Below are 15,740 nucleotides of genomic sequence, written 5' to 3' on the forward strand. Positions count from 1 at the left end.
TATTAGATGTTCCGTCTAGTGGTCTGTCCACGCAATTGTTTGTTCTCTCTATTGGAATTTTAAAAAATATATATTTTTATTAACAAAACCACAAAGAAAAAGAACATCAAGTGACATGCGCCTCTCCGACATTTGCCATATAAACATTTCCGTACTACAAAATAATACATTTAGAATAACATTAAGGGATCACAGGGAATCATGTGTCACCGCTTCGTCCTGACCGACTGGGGAACACAATTATCTCCACGATAACTATTCCAGGCTTCCCAAACCTTTCCCCACTTCAGCCCCTAGCAATGTAAACCGACCTCTCCCTGAACATGCACCAGTCTGTCCTCCATCCACCTCTCAACCTGGGGCGGTTGGCTGGCAACCCACAGCTGGGCAATGTTGCGCTTGGCTACCATACACGCATGGGTCACCCAATGTCTCCCATACACACTCAAATCCGTAGGTTCCCAAACATTCAGAATACACCTGCAGGCCTCCAGTTTTATCTCCACCCCCAGCACCTCCCTCATTGTGTCATGAATTTTTACCCAATATTCCTGTACCCCTGCTCATTGCCATAAAATATGCATGAAGGTTCCAAGTTCCCCGCACCTCCTCCGACACGCCCCACTTTCGGCACGACCCATGTGTGTCACGGAGGCCCCGTGACATATGACCTGTGAAGAATCTTTAATTGAACTAGCCTGAGTCTCATTTGAATAGAAACTACCTTCGGAGAGGAGACTGCCTCCCTCCAGTCCTCATCATCCAGCTCCAGTCCATCGGGACCCCAGTGTGCCCTAATGGTTGCCAGCGGATCACCCATATTATTGATACGTTTTTTATATATTAATGAAATGGTCTTTTCCGGGAGGTGGCTGTCTAACACTCGATCTTCAAGGGGGGAGGCGCCTGGGAGCGTAGTGTCTGTGGGAATGTGTGCAAGTAGGGCATGCCTAACTTGGAGGTAGCGGTAATATTCGATCTCCTGGAGATGGCATTGTTCCTGGAGGCAACTGAACGTGAGAACTGTGCCTTTTCCCCAAATATCCTTGATCTGCGTGATCTCTATGAGATCCCATTTGTCAAACCCCTTTGATTTCCACAGTCTCCCCAACTTCTCCGAGTTCCACAATGGGGTGGCAGGCGTGAGTTTCCCTTCCCACTAAAGATGTCGGTTAGCCGCGTGCCACATCTGCACTGCATGCGCCGATGGCCCAGCGAGGGGAAATCGGCCAGATCTGGCATACAATGCCCTCGTGAAGTCGCCCCCTGGCACCTGCCAGCGGTCCATCGCATACCCAGGGTCTCCGGGAGACCCGTATATGGCGTGGTTTACCTCCGCTAACTGGGAGGCCCAGTAATATTTCCGCAGTTCTGGCAAGCCGATCCCACCATCATACCAGGGGAGAGTAAGCTTAGAGAAGGCGATGCGGGGCTTGCCCTCCCAAAGAAGCTGCCTTTGAAGGGCCTCAATTTCCCTAAAGTAGGATGGCTGCACTGGGTCCATTGCATTTTGAAGCTCGTACAGGAATCGGGGAAGGGCCATCATCTTGAAGAGCATTGCCCTACCCAAAAGGGAAAGCGGTAGGGTCTTCCACCTAGTCACATCCACCTTAAATCGGGTCAGCTGGGGCCTAAGTTTTTGGCGTATCATAGCTTCGGGTCTAACGTCACATAGATGCCGAGATGTCGAAATCCTACCGGTTCAATTTGTATCGGGCAGTAACTCAGGACTATTGGAGGATCTCCTCTAAGGACAAACAGCACTGATTTCGACCACTTAATTGCGAAACCAGAGTATCTCTGGAATATAGCAAGCACGTCAAGCAAACAGATCAGGGATTTCCTGGGAGTGGTGAGGTAAAGCAGGATATCGACAGCGTATCGCGAGATCTTGTCCTCCCATTCCTGCGTCCAACGCAGCCCTCTAATCGACCGGTCCCACCGGACCCATGCCGCCAGCGGCTCAAGAGCCAAGGCAAAAAGAAGCGGGGACAAGGGACACCCCTGTCTCGTGCCTCTGCCCAGAAGGAAGTCGGCGGATTTTCCAGTACCCGGGCAAGGGGATCTGCATATAAGAGACGGACCCAGTTAATGAACTCTGGGCCAAAGCCCATCTTCTCCAAAACTGCGAATAAGTAGGGCCACCACTCAACCCTGTCAAAGGCCATGGTGGCATCTAAGGACACCTGAACCGCTGGCTCTTGTATCGTCGGGGCCCTGCCCAATATCCTGTGCAGCCTCCATAGGTTAAGGGCCGTATTGCTACGTGGCATGAAGCCAGATTGATCCGGGTTGACCAGGGTGGTAATGACTTTAGCCAGTCTCGTCGCCAGTAGCTTCGCCAGAATTTTAGGCTCAGCATTAAGCAGCGAAATGGGCCTATAGGAGGAGCAGTGCGTCTTGGGCTTTCCTGCTTTATGAATGACCACAATATTTGCTACCCGCTGGTCATACGGGAGCTGACCCCTTTCTTTACTCTCTACAAACATGGTGCGAAGAAACAGAGCAAGCCTGTTTGCACTCAGTTTATACAGCGCTATAGGGATACCGTTCGGGCCTGTGGCCTTCCCAGAGTGACCTCCCCTGATGGCCTGTGCCACTTCATCATTCGTAAGCGGGGAATCTAAGAATTTCTGATCATCTTCCGATAGTGTGGGCATACCAATGTCATGTATCATGGCCTCATTTTCTTCCTCTGTGTATACCCCTGCAGATGTATACACATCACCATAGTATTTCGAGAACTCGTTCGCTGTAAATTGCGGGTTGGTTATTGTTAGACCTGACACCTTTTGGCGTGGTTCTTCCCCCATCTTTTTGCCTCTGACTCATGTGTTTTGATGCTGTGCTGGATTTCGTTTTTGCTGATTTAGATGTTTTGGACACTCTGCCACTGCTGATCAGTGTCAGAGTGTAAGTGCTCCCTCTGTAAATTGTGATATTGATGGAATATACCTGATTGGCATATTTGTAGCACCACGAAGTCCCTAGTAAAGTGCACTGGGTGTGCCAGGGCTGGTGATGACAAATGCTACTAGTGGGCCTGCAGCGCAGATTGCGCCACCCGCATGAGTAGCTTTAAAATGGACTCGGGCCTGCCAGCGCAGAGCCTGTGTGCAGTCAGTAACTGCCATGTCAGCCTGGCCAGTGTCCCCACTGGCTAGGCCCAATCCTTCCCTGTCTGTGCACATCAGTCACCCCTATGGAAGGCTCAAGGTACCCCCCTGGGCAGGGTGCAGTGTATGGATAAGGTAGAGCATGTGCTAGTGCAGGCACTATGCTCTGGTAGTGGGCTACAGCCATTTTGTGTGCTCACTGCTGTAAGGCTATCTTGCTCCATAGAGTAACATGGAGGGGGGCTGGGCCCATGTGATACCAGCCTATCTCCCCATAGGAACAAGATGGGACATAAGTGAAAGATATCCCTGGACTCAGAATTTAATGACACATCTTTTAGTGAAGGGTGTTTTTAAATCCTGTGTGGGAGAATAGCACTTTTAGAAAGTGGCTGTTCTCTTGTCTAAACCTTTTTCTGTGTGCCTGGGTTTGTGGAATGTCTGCCTGGTCTGGATGTGACAGGAAGGGGCTGCAGAGCCCCAGAGGAGAGGGTCGGAGCCATCCCGGGGATGAAAGGGCACATCTGCCTGCTTGGGAGGAGGGAGGAAGGAATGCCAGATAAGTGCTGGGCTGTGCCTGCCTACCTCCCCCACATTCGCTCTCTCCTGGTGGTCAACTGACCCCACTGGCCCTGAAGCTGACAGGAAGAAGAAAGCCAGAGACACCTCAGTGCTCCGCAACCCCCAGAACTGGTTTAGACTGGACCCAGGGCCTCCCTGCACCAAGAACTTCAAAGACATTGGGGGTATAAGGAGAGGACCCCTGTCTGCAGAAAGTTAGATTCTGAAATTCTGCAAGCAAGAAGGAACCCTCGCTGGAAGGAGGGCAGCTAGAGAACTGAAGGAAGATTGCCTTGCTGTGTGCTCTAAGGGCTGACTTGTTCTGCTGTCCACCTGGAAGCTAGGGAGAAGAAAGGGACTTTGCTGAAGTGCTGTGACCCTGCCTACTTGAAACTGCCAAGACTCTGCTGTGAGCTGTGTCTACAATTGAATCTCCAAGGGCCTGAGAAGAGCTGGCCTCCTGCTGGGAACCCAGGGCTAAAGGTTCCTAAAGCTATCCCAGGAAACAGCTGCAAAATCGTGCTGTTGGGACCCAGGACGCGTGGGGCTGGACTGCGGGGCGTGAGGAGGAGATCGGTGTGCTCATCGGCACATTAATCGTGAGGGTTGGAGGCTTGTGGAGCCTCCCCTCGTGAAATCTGCTCCCAGGTGGCGGCAAGGTCGAGAGGGGGGTCTAGTTCTGACCAGCGCCCTCTAAAACCCTTTGCCGCCAAATCACCGTCGCAGCCCGGGGCCAGGATCACCCCTGGAAGTGGCTGTTCGTGACCAGGAGCGGCCGCGGCGAAGAACGAAGCCGCCGCGACCCCATTGGCTGAGGGAGCCGAGCCCCCTCACTAACGCCGCGACGGGATTGGCCCGTGCGGCGCAGCGTCATCAGCAGTATTGGGCCGTGATTGGCCGGAGTCGCGGAGCGTCATCGTACTGTCCCGGGAGCCGCCCTGCCATTGGCTGACTCCCGGGTGCTGTGGAGGCTCGCCTGAGGAGCCGCGAGGGGATTGGCTGCCTTCGCTGAGGCAGCTGACGAAGCCGAGGACTCAGCGCGATCACCGCCGGGCCCGGGAAGACGTGACCTGACCCCGCCGAGGGATCTCCGAGAGTGCTCCAGCCCCTGGCCTGCCGTCTCTGCTCCCCGCTGCTCTGTGAAGGATCCAGAGCGGGCGGAGAGCGTCCTGAGACCGGCCGGGCGGGAGCAATACTGAGCCGGCACCCGCGAGGTGCCCCTGGGGGACCCGCGTCACCACAAGTCCAAGGAAAGAAGTCCCCCCTCGCCCAGGATACCGGGTGAGCCGCGCTAGAAGCGCTTGTGGTCCCTGAAGCCAGGGGACCCTTGGGGGATAGTTGTTCTACATTAACATTGTTGGCTTGCTCATTTTGGAGAGCGTTTTTGATAATATAAATCAGTGGCCATATTTTTGAGTGCTGATTTAAGAGACTAGAGACATTTGTTTTGAGAACTTCCTGAAATTAAGAAAGACCAATTAAGAATTAAGTGCAACCTTGTTCTAGGTGAAGTGTTTAGCGTGCAACCTTTAAACCAGAAATGCTAGCTGTTCTAAAGAAGTGATTATCATGCAACTGCTTCATTTACCTGCTGAAACTAGATAAAGTTATATTTTATATATACTTACCTGTGTGGTCTCAGTTTGTGGTGGATTGGGAATTATTGTTGTGTTAAGTGCAAATGTTATCCACATTGTCTCCGAGTTTAGCCTAGACTGCTCGCGCCATGCTACCTAGAGGGTGAGCAGGGGTTATCTCAGAGGGTTATTCCGTTGCCCTGACCGGAGCTAGGGGTCCCTACTTGGGCCAAGGTACTTACCTTTGCCAACCAGAGACTCCCGGTTCTAACATTGGTGGCAGCGGTGGGATATTGAACTAATAATTGCACTTGACCGGCAGTAATTTCTTGTACATCACTAGTCTAGTTTAGCGGAACAGGTTGCGCAGGATTTTTTCTTTTTGGTGAAACCTTTTTAGTTGAAAAAGGGTAGGAAGCATCATGTCTCGGAAAGCGCCAAGCGTGAATGGAGACGTGGAGGTGGAATTTGAAATCCAGAAGTTGTTAACCTATAACAAGGAGCAACTGAGAAAGGTCTGCAAACAGCTTGAATGCCCAGTGAGGGGCGGCGCAAATAAGGAAGAGCTACAGACAGCTCTGAGGGCCTGGTGGGAGGCCAAACATGGTGTCCCAGAAGCTCCTATGGAAGAGGGTGGCGCACAGGAGATTGGGTTTTGGCCCAGTGAATTGCCAGTGGCGAAGCCAGCGTCTAGGGCCGGCAGCACCCACTCCAGTAGGAATATTTCTCCAGAGGAAGTGGAGGAGAATCAGAGAACTAGGGCCCATGAGATTGAGCTTTTGAAACTCAGAGCGGACGCCGATGAGAAGAGACTGCGCCTGGAAATTGAGAGGCAGGCGCAGGAGCGAGCGGCGCAGGAGAGAAGGGATGCTCTCGCTTTGGAGGAGAAGAAGCTCGACTTGGCCCATGAGAGGGGCATGAAGGAATTGGCCATCAAATATAAAGAGAGGGTGCCCAGTTCTAATGGTGGCAGCGCACAACCAGTACAGGCGGGTAAGGTATACATACCAAAGGATCTGGTACAGAATTATCAGAGGGGTGATGATATTTATGCGTGGTTTAGAGCGTATGAACTAGCCCTAAGGATGAATGAAGTGCCTGAGAAGAATTGGGGAGCAGGATTGTGGAAGCATTTTGAGGCCTCTGGGAGGGATGTTTTGGCACCCTTAGAAGCAGAGGATGCTTTGTCCTACTCCGCCATGAAGGAGGCTTTGTGCCTCAGGTATGGGCTCACTGCTGAACAGTACCGCCAGAGGTTTAGGAACTTCAAGAAGCTTGATTCAAGTACTTGGGTGGAGTGTGTGAGTATGTACACGCGTGCACTGGAAGGTTGGATGAAGGGCAGCAAAGTTACTGATTATGTGGGGTTGTGTCACTTGATTAGTAGGGAGCACTTAAGTAGTTTGTGTGTCCCAGAGCTGCGCCAGCATCTTTTGGATAGTAAGTTAACTGATCCCAGTGAGCTTGCTAAAGAGGCGGACCGGTGGACTAGCACCAGGGTCCACAAGGGGGTGGTAAGTACCCCAGCCAAAGGTGGACAGGGTCCTCCGCAGAAGAGTGGGGGGGACACGGGTAATCAAAAGGAGTCTTCTAAAGGGCCCCAAACTGGTTCCCAGGAGAAGGTGTCTCAACCCCCCAAGGCTAAGAAGTCCTGGCCCCGTAAGGGCAAGCAGGACAACAGGCCCCCACCTACCTGCTTTACATGTGGGCAGGTGGGGCACATTGCTCCCAAATGTCCAAAGAAACCTCCAGCACCCTCTGGTGCTCCAGTACCGGCATTGGCCAGTGTAGCTTTGGGAGGGGATTTGATCTCTAGTGGGGAGGAAGGGTTAGCAGTGATGACCCTTGTCTCTTTAGGAGACCGAGAGATGGCCCAGGAAACCTTGCTGCCCCAAAACACTAAGAAATACGGGCAGAAGGTGACCATCAATGGACAGGTGGTGGAGGCTCTGAGAGACACAGGGGCCAGCGTGACATCTGTTAGGTGTCAGTGGGTGTCTGAAGAGCAAATTGTTCCCCAGGTACTCCGGCCTGTGGTGGCAGCTGACAGTTCAGTGCGCTACTGCAGGCTGGCGAAAGTTCCATTTGAATGGGGAGGAGTCTCCGGTATTTTGGAGATTGTAGTGAGTGATGCCTTGCCTGTAGATTGTCTATTAGGTAATGACCTGGAGAGCTCCCCATGGAAGGAGGTGGAGCACCGGACTCACTTGGAGATGTTGGGTTTGCCTGCGTGGATCTGTGTGTCCACCCGTGCAATGACAGTAAGAGAGGGCGGTCTAACCGAGCTGGAGCCTGGAACAATGGCCCAGGGACCTGCCAAGAGAGGAAGGGGTAGAGGGCGCGGGAAACCGGCCCCCACTGTTCCCACGGTCCAGGAGGAGGCAGACCCGGAAGGGGATGCCCTGGAACCTACAGGGGAGCAGGTGGCCGAACTAGGGGAATTGCCTGAGCTGTCCCAGTGGCAGCAAGAGGGTGGTCCCTCCAGGGAGGAATTCTGCCAGGCTCAGAAGGAGTGCCCTTCTCTCATTGGTGTGCGGCAGCAGGCTGCTGACCAGGCCACAGGCCTGGGGTCCAAGGAGCATTTGATCTATTGGGAGGATGACTTACTTTATAGTGAGCCTAAGTTCGCTGAGCCCGGCGCAGCCCGTGTGCTGGTGGTACCGGAGCGCTTCAGGAACTTCCTACTGGGTCTGGCTCATGACGTGCCTCTCGCAGGACATCTGGGGCAAGACAAGACCTATCACAGGCTTGTCACCCATTTCTACTGGCCCCAGATGAAGACGCACGTCTCTGCCTTTTGTAAGTCTTGTCAGACTTGTCAGGCCAGTGGCAAGAGTGGAGGGAAGCGCGTGGCACCCCTCCAACCCTTTCCCGTGGTGAGCACCCCTTTTGAGCGGGTGGGCATTGACATCGTGGGGCCCCTGGATCCCAAGACAGCCCTAGGCAACAGGTTTATCCTGGTCTTGGTGGACCATGCCACTAGGTACCCGGAGGCCCTTCCGCTCAGGACAGTCACCGCCCCAGTGGTGGGCCGTGCCCTGATGGGGATCTTTTCCCGGGTGGGATTTCCGAAGGAGGTCGTTTCGGACCGCGGGACAAACTTCATTTCTAAATATATGAAGTCCCTGTGGAGTGAGTGTGGGGTGACTTACAAATTCACCACTCCTTACCACCCTCAAGGAAATGGTTTGGTTGAGAGATTCAACCGCACATTGAAGGGCATGATTATGGGCCTGGAAGAGCCCATGAGGCGGAAATGGGATGTCTTGTTGCCATGCCTGTTGTTTGCCTACAGGGAGGTGCCTCAGAAATCATTAGGGTTCAGTCCCTTTGAGTTGCTGTATGGCCACCCTGTCAGAGGACCTCTGGCTCTGGTGAAGGAGGGGTGGGAGAAATCCCGTGGGAAAACCCCTCAGGATGTGTTCAGCTATGTGCTGGCCATTCGCAACCAGACCAAGCGCTTCAGGAAGCTCGCTCAAGAGAACCTGGAGGCTAGCCAGGAGGAAATGAAGAGGTGGTATGACCAGAACACTTCTCTGGTGGAGTTCCAACCTGGTCAGAAGGTGTGGGTGATGGCGCCAGTGGAGCCTTGTGCGCTCCGTGACAAGTGGTCTGGCCCATATGAGGTGGTGGAGCGCAAGAGCGAGGTTACCTATTTGGTTAACCTGAAGACTCCCAGGCAGCCCCTGAGAGTGCTACATGTGAACCGCCTCAAACCCCACTTTGAGAGAACTGAAGTGACTATGCTCATGGCTACAGATGTTGGAGGGGAGGAGGATAGTGATCCTCTCCCTGACCTCCTGGCAGTCAAGGAGCAAGATGGGTCAGTGGATGGTGTGGTCCTCTCCCCCACCCTGACCCCCGAACAGCAGGAGGACTGTCGCCAAGTGTTGGGTCAGTTCGCCCCACTGTTCTCCCTGACCCCAGGTGTCACCAAATGGTGCGTCCACGACGTGGACACTGGAGACAGCATGCCTGTGAAACAGAAGTTTTACAGGGTGGCTGACAAGGTCAGAGCTAGCATCAAGGAAGAAGTTTCCAAGATGTTGGCGCTTGGGGTTATTGAGCCCTCCAGCAGCCCCTGGGCTAGCCCAGTGGTCTTAGTGCCTAAGAAAGCTGCTACCCCCGGTGGCCCCCCAGAACTTCGGTTCTGCGTGGACTACCGTGGGCTCAATGCGGTCACGAAGACTGACGCGCACCCCATCCCCAGAGCTGATGAGCTGGTGGATCGGTTGGGAGCTGCCCAGTACCTGAGTACTTTTGACTTGACTTCAGGGTACTGGCAGATTGCCTTAACTGACGGGGCAAAGGAGAGGTCAGCATTTTCAACGCCAGAAGGACACTTCCAGTTTCGTGTCATGCCCTTTGGGTTGAAAAATGCCCCCGCCACATTTCAGAGATTGGTCAACCAGGTACTGGCAGGGCTGGAGCAATTCAGCGCAGCCTACCTGGATGACATTGCGGTGTTCAGCTCCACTTGGGGGGAACACCTGCAACACCTCACTGAAGTGTTGAAGGCTCTGCAGAAGGCAGGCCTCACTATCAAGGCCAGTAAATGCCAGATAGGGCAGGGATCTGTGGTGTACTTGGGACACCAGGTGGGGAGCGGCAAGGTGGCGCCCCTACAGGCGAAGATTGACACCATTCTGGCTTGGGAACCCCCCAAGACCCAGACTGAGGTGAGAGCCTTTCTAGGTCTCACCGGGTATTACAGACGGTTTGTCAACGGCTATGGCACCATTGTGGCCCCTTTGACAGAGCTGACATCTAGGAATCAGCCCAGGAAAGTGAATTGGACTGAGGCCTGTCAAACTGCTTTTGACACCCTCAAAACTGCCATGTGCACAGCACCGGTGCTTAAGGCACCTGACTTTTCAAGTGAGTTCATTGTGCAAACTGACGCTTCAGAGCAAGGCGTGGGAGCAGTGCTCTCACAGATCAATGATGAGGGAGGAGACCAACCTGTGGCTTTCATTAGCCGGAGGCTGATCCCCAGGGAACAGAAATGGAGTGCCATTGAAAGAGAAGCTTTCGCTGTGGTCTGGGCTCTGAAGAAACTGAGGCCCTACCTGTTTGGGACTCACTTCCGTGTTCAGACCGACCACAGGCCCCTCAGATGGTTAATGCAGATGAGGGGTGAGAATCCAAAATTGTTGAGGTGGTCCATTTCCCTACAGGGGATGGACTTTACGGTGGAGCACCGCCCTGGTACAGAACACGCCAACGCTGACGGTCTGTCCAGATTCTTCCGCCTTAGTGATGAGGACTCCCAAGAGGTTGGGTAGTTCTCCCCACTTTCAGCTGGAGGGGACACGTGTTAGACCTGACACCTTTTGGCGTGGTTCTTCCCCCATCTTTTTGCCTCTGACTCATGTGTTTTGATGCTGTGCTGGATTTCGTTTTTGCTGATTTAGATGTTTTGGACACTCTGCCACTGCTGATCAGTGTCAGAGTGTAAGTGCTCCCTCTGTAAATTGTGATATTGATGGAATATACCTGATTGGCATATTTGTAGCACCACGAAGTCCCTAGTAAAGTGCACTGGGTGTGCCAGGGCTGGTGATGACAAATGCTACTAGTGGGCCTGCAGCGCAGATTGCGCCACCCGCATGAGTAGCTTTAAAATGGACTCGGGCCTGCCAGCGCAGAGCCTGTGTGCAGTCAGTAACTGCCATGTCAGCCTGGCCAGTGTCCCCACTGGCTAGGCCCAATCCTTCCCTGTCTGTGCACATCAGTCACCCCTATGGAAGGCTCAAGGTACCCCCCTGGGCAGGGTGCAGTGTATGGATAAGGTAGAGCATGTGCTAGTGCAGGCACTATGCTCTGGTAGTGGGCTACAGCCATTTTGTGTGCTCACTGCTGTAAGGCTATCTTGCTCCATAGAGTAACATGGAGGGGGGCTGGGCCCATGTGATACCAGCCTATCTCCCCATAGGAACAAGATGGGACATAAGTGAAAGATATCCCTGGACTCAGAATTTAATGACACATCTTTTAGTGAAGGGTGTTTTTAAATCCTGTGTGGGAGAATAGCACTTTTAGAAAGTGGCTGTTCTCTTGTCTAAACCTTTTTCTGTGTGCCTGGGTTTGTGGAATGTCTGCCTGGTCTGGATGTGACAGGAAGGGGCTGCAGAGCCCCAGAGGAGAGGGTCGGAGCCATCCCGGGGATGAAAGGGCACATCTGCCTGCTTGGGAGGAGGGAGGAAGGAATGCCAGATAAGTGCTGGGCTGTGCCTGCCTACCTCCCCCACATTCGCTCTCTCCTGGTGGTCAACTGACCCCACTGGCCCTGAAGCTGACAGGAAGAAGAAAGCCAGAGACACCTCAGTGCTCCGCAACCCCCAGAACTGGTTTAGACTGGACCCAGGGCCTCCCTGCACCAAGAACTTCAAAGACATTGGGGGTATAAGGAGAGGACCCCTGTCTGCAGAAAGTTAGATTCTGAAATTCTGCAAGCAAGAAGGAACCCTCGCTGGAAGGAGGGCAGCTAGAGAACTGAAGGAAGATTGCCTTGCTGTGTGCTCTAAGGGCTGACTTGTTCTGCTGTCCACCTGGAAGCTAGGGAGAAGAAAGGGACTTTGCTGAAGTGCTGTGACCCTGCCTACTTGAAACTGCCAAGACTCTGCTGTGAGCTGTGTCTACAATTGAATCTCCAAGGGCCTGAGAAGAGCTGGCCTCCTGCTGGGAACCCAGGGCTAAAGGTTCCTAAAGCTATCCCAGGAAACAGCTGCAAAATCGTGCTGTTGGGACCCAGGACGCGTGGGGCTGGACTGCGGGGCGTGAGGAGGAGATCGGTGTGCTCATCGGCACATTAATCGTGAGGGTTGGAGGCTTGTGGAGCCTCCCCTCGTGAAATCTGCTCCCAGGTGGCGGCAAGGTCGAGAGGGGGGTCTAGTTCTGACCAGCGCCCTCTAAAACCCTTTGCCGCCAAATCACCGTCGCAGCCCGGGGCCAGGATCACCCCTGGAAGTGGCTGTTCGTGACCAGGAGCGGCCGCGGCGAAGAACGAAGCCGCCGCGACCCCATTGGCTGAGGGAGCCGAGCCCCCTCACTAACGCCGCGACGGGATTGGCCCGTGCGGCGCAGCGTCATCAGCAGTATTGGGCCGTGATTGGCCGGAGTCGCGGAGCGTCATCGTACTGTCCCGGGAGCCGCCCTGCCATTGGCTGACTCCCGGGTGCTGTGGAGGCTCGCCTGAGGAGCCGCGAGGGGATTGGCTGCCTTCGCTGAGGCAGCTGACGAAGCCGAGGACTCAGCGCGATCACCGCCGGGCCCGGGAAGACGTGACCTGACCCCGCCGAGGGATCTCCGAGAGTGCTCCAGCCCCTGGCCTGCCGTCTCTGCTCCCCGCTGCTCTGTGAAGGATCCAGAGCGGGCGGAGAGCGTCCTGAGACCGGCCGGGCGGGAGCAATACTGAGCCGGCACCCGCGAGGTGCCCCTGGGGGACCCGCGTCACCACAAGTCCAAGGAAAGAAGTCCCCCCTCGCCCAGGATACCGGGTGAGCCGCGCTAGAAGCGCTTGTGGTCCCTGAAGCCAGGGGACCCTTGGGGGATAGTTGTTCTACATTAACATTGTTGGCTTGCTCATTTTGGAGAGCGTTTTTGATAATATAAATCAGTGGCCATATTTTTGAGTGCTGATTTAAGAGACTAGAGACATTTGTTTTGAGAACTTCCTGAAATTAAGAAAGACCAATTAAGAATTAAGTGCAACCTTGTTCTAGGTGAAGTGTTTAGCGTGCAACCTTTAAACCAGAAATGCTAGCTGTTCTAAAGAAGTGATTATCATGCAACTGCTTCATTTACCTGCTGAAACTAGATAAAGTTATATTTTATATATACTTACCTGTGTGGTCTCAGTTTGTGGTGGATTGGGAATTATTGTTGTGTTAAGTGCAAATGTTATCCACATTGTCTCCGAGTTTAGCCTAGACTGCTCGCGCCATGCTACCTAGAGGGTGAGCAGGGGTTATCTCAGAGGGTTATTCCGTTGCCCTGACCGGAGCTAGGGGTCCCTACTTGGGCCAAGGTACTTACCTTTGCCAACCAGAGACTCCCGGTTCTAACAGTTATCCTCTCAGAATCATCTGTCTTCAACTCCTGTACTAGCCTTGACGTCCACTCTCCCTTCTCCAGCCTCGCTATCAGCCTACCTGCTTTGTTCCCGTGTTCATAGATCCTGCTCTGAGTGTCTGCGTGCTGCGATTTGGCCCTATCTCTAGCTAGGCCCCTATATTCATCCTGAAGGAGTTTCAACCGGTGTGTACCCTCAGGAGTCGCTTCCTTGGATACCTCAATCTCCATTCTGGTCACCTCTGCCTCCACTCGGTCCACTTCGGCCAGGCTTTTTCTCTTTTTCCCTGCAACTAATGACAAAACGTCCCCTCAAAAGTCTTATAAGCCTCCCACATGGTCAGTGCTGAGTCTACAAAGTCTGCACTCTCTTGAAAGTATCTTTCCGTGGGCGATTTCCTTCTTGGTGGTGGGGTCCCTTAAATGCCATGCGTTTATGGGGGCTATTCTACCTACGTCGAACTGACCAACTTCCTACTGAAGACATACCGGTGAATGATCAGATACTCCCCTACCCAAGTGCCGCACCTCTCGGATCATCGCCGCCTGAGCCGCCGGTATCAGTACATAGTCTATTCTGGATAGGGTGTGGTGAGTAGCGGAAGTGTGTGTGTGTGTGTGTGTGTGTGTGTGTGATGTATGTAGGAGAGTATGGTCTGCTTCCTATGGTCACCCCCACTTTTTGCTTTTGCTTTACTGGTTTTTGACTTAGATGTGGCTGTGGGCCTGCTAATCAGACCCACAGCCCAGATGCACTCTCTCTAAATTCACACCATGTACTCTAGGTACATCCACAATTGGGAATTGGTTCACCTTGTCAGCCCCTTAGAAGTGTACCTTAGGTACTCAGGGCATAGGTGTAACCAAGGCCTACCAGGGGCTGCAGCATGTATTATGCCACCCCTGGCTGGCCACTCAAACTGACACAACTGGCTGATCACTCAGCTGGGGCAAGGTCGTGTAATCACCCCTTGCTTAGGTATGGTATTCCTATATCTACCCTTATATATAGACACATGGTAACCTATAAGTCACTCCTATGGCAGGCCTTAACAATCCTGGAGTGGTACAAAAGGGGGTGGTGATGGACAAAGCATCTGAACCAATCAAACACTCACACCCAGTCAAAAGATCTGGGTTTAATCCATCACCGTTCTTTAGCCCACTCTGCCACCCCAGTTCAGACATGGCTATATGCAAATCAGTCTGACCCTGTGCCTCATGGGAATAGTCCAGCCCGAACTGCCAAGCCATGCCTTCCCTGGACCGGAAACAAGCTTCCGAGGACCGGTTTCTGGCTTTACAGCCGTCTTCAGCCCGGCTTGCTTGAATCCAGTGGCAAAGTGAGCAAGGGACTCACGTCTGAGCATACCCTGCCACACTTATGGCGGCCAAAAGCGGTACAAAAGCGGGTGGTGATGGACGGAGCATCTGAACCAATCAAACACTCACACCCAGTCAAAATATCTGGGTTTAATCCATCACCGTTCTTTAGCCCACTCTGCCACCCCAGTTCAGACATGGCTATATGCAAATCAGTCTGACCCTGTGCCTCATGGGAACAGTCCAGCCCGAACTGCCAAGCCATGCCTTCCCTGGACCGGAAACAAGTTTCCGGTCCTCGGAAGCTTGTTTCCGGTCCAGGGAAGGCATGGCTTGGCAGTTCGGGCTGGACTGTTCCCATGAGGCACAGGGTCAGACTGATTTGCATATAGCCATGTCTGAACTGGGGTGGCAGAGTGGGCTAAAGAACGGTGATGGATTAAACCCAGATCTTTTGACTGGGTGTGAGTGTTTGATTGATTCAGATGCTCCGTCCATCACCACCCCCTTTTGTACCGCTTAACAATCCTGGAGGCAGAGTGCTTGGTTATGTGTGAGATGGTGCTCTAGCATGAGCTGAGCCTGTCTGCAGCTTTCGGAACAATGTCCTTATAGCTGTTCTATGATATCTCCATACCATATACTCTTAAGTGCATTATAATCCTCGCGGTTGAATGCTATCTTTGGTTTGTCTTTATCTAAACATGTCGTGTAAGGTGTCATATGCTTTGGAATACTACCCCCTCGCCAATTCTGCCGACAGGGGTAGCATTCCACCCTTCTAGAGGGAGAAGACATGTTGTTGCTGACTATCCCGGTTAAAGTTAACCAGAGCCCCAGCGTCACAAAATGGACGCTGCTGCCACAGACACAAGTCTGACCTCCTGCTGCTGGGAGGCCTTCCAGTCACGGCGGTTTAGACAATAGGTTTCCTGCCTGGAGAGGTGCGAGCACCACCCCAGACAGGACTTTGTGTATTGGGACAGGGAGGGCTGAATAGAAGGAGACACTGCCTGGGGCAAACTAGGTGCTCCATGCATACCCCAGTTCAAACCGGTTGCTGGGGCAGTCCAGCTCTGGCGCGAAACTG

General features: G+C 53.3%; 1 protein-coding gene across 6 annotated transcripts in view; it reads left to right on the forward strand.

Moving 5' to 3' along the window:
• YLPM1 (YLP motif containing 1) overlaps positions 1–15,740 on the forward strand; it is a 1,323,976-nt gene that overhangs the window by 700,255 nt on the left and 607,981 nt on the right. The window lies entirely within an intron of this gene.

The sequence above is a fragment of the Lissotriton helveticus genome, chromosome 9, assembly GCF_964261635.1.
Source record: "Lissotriton helveticus chromosome 9, aLisHel1.1, whole genome shotgun sequence".
Lineage (NCBI taxonomy): Eukaryota > Metazoa > Chordata > Amphibia > Caudata > Salamandridae > Lissotriton > Lissotriton helveticus.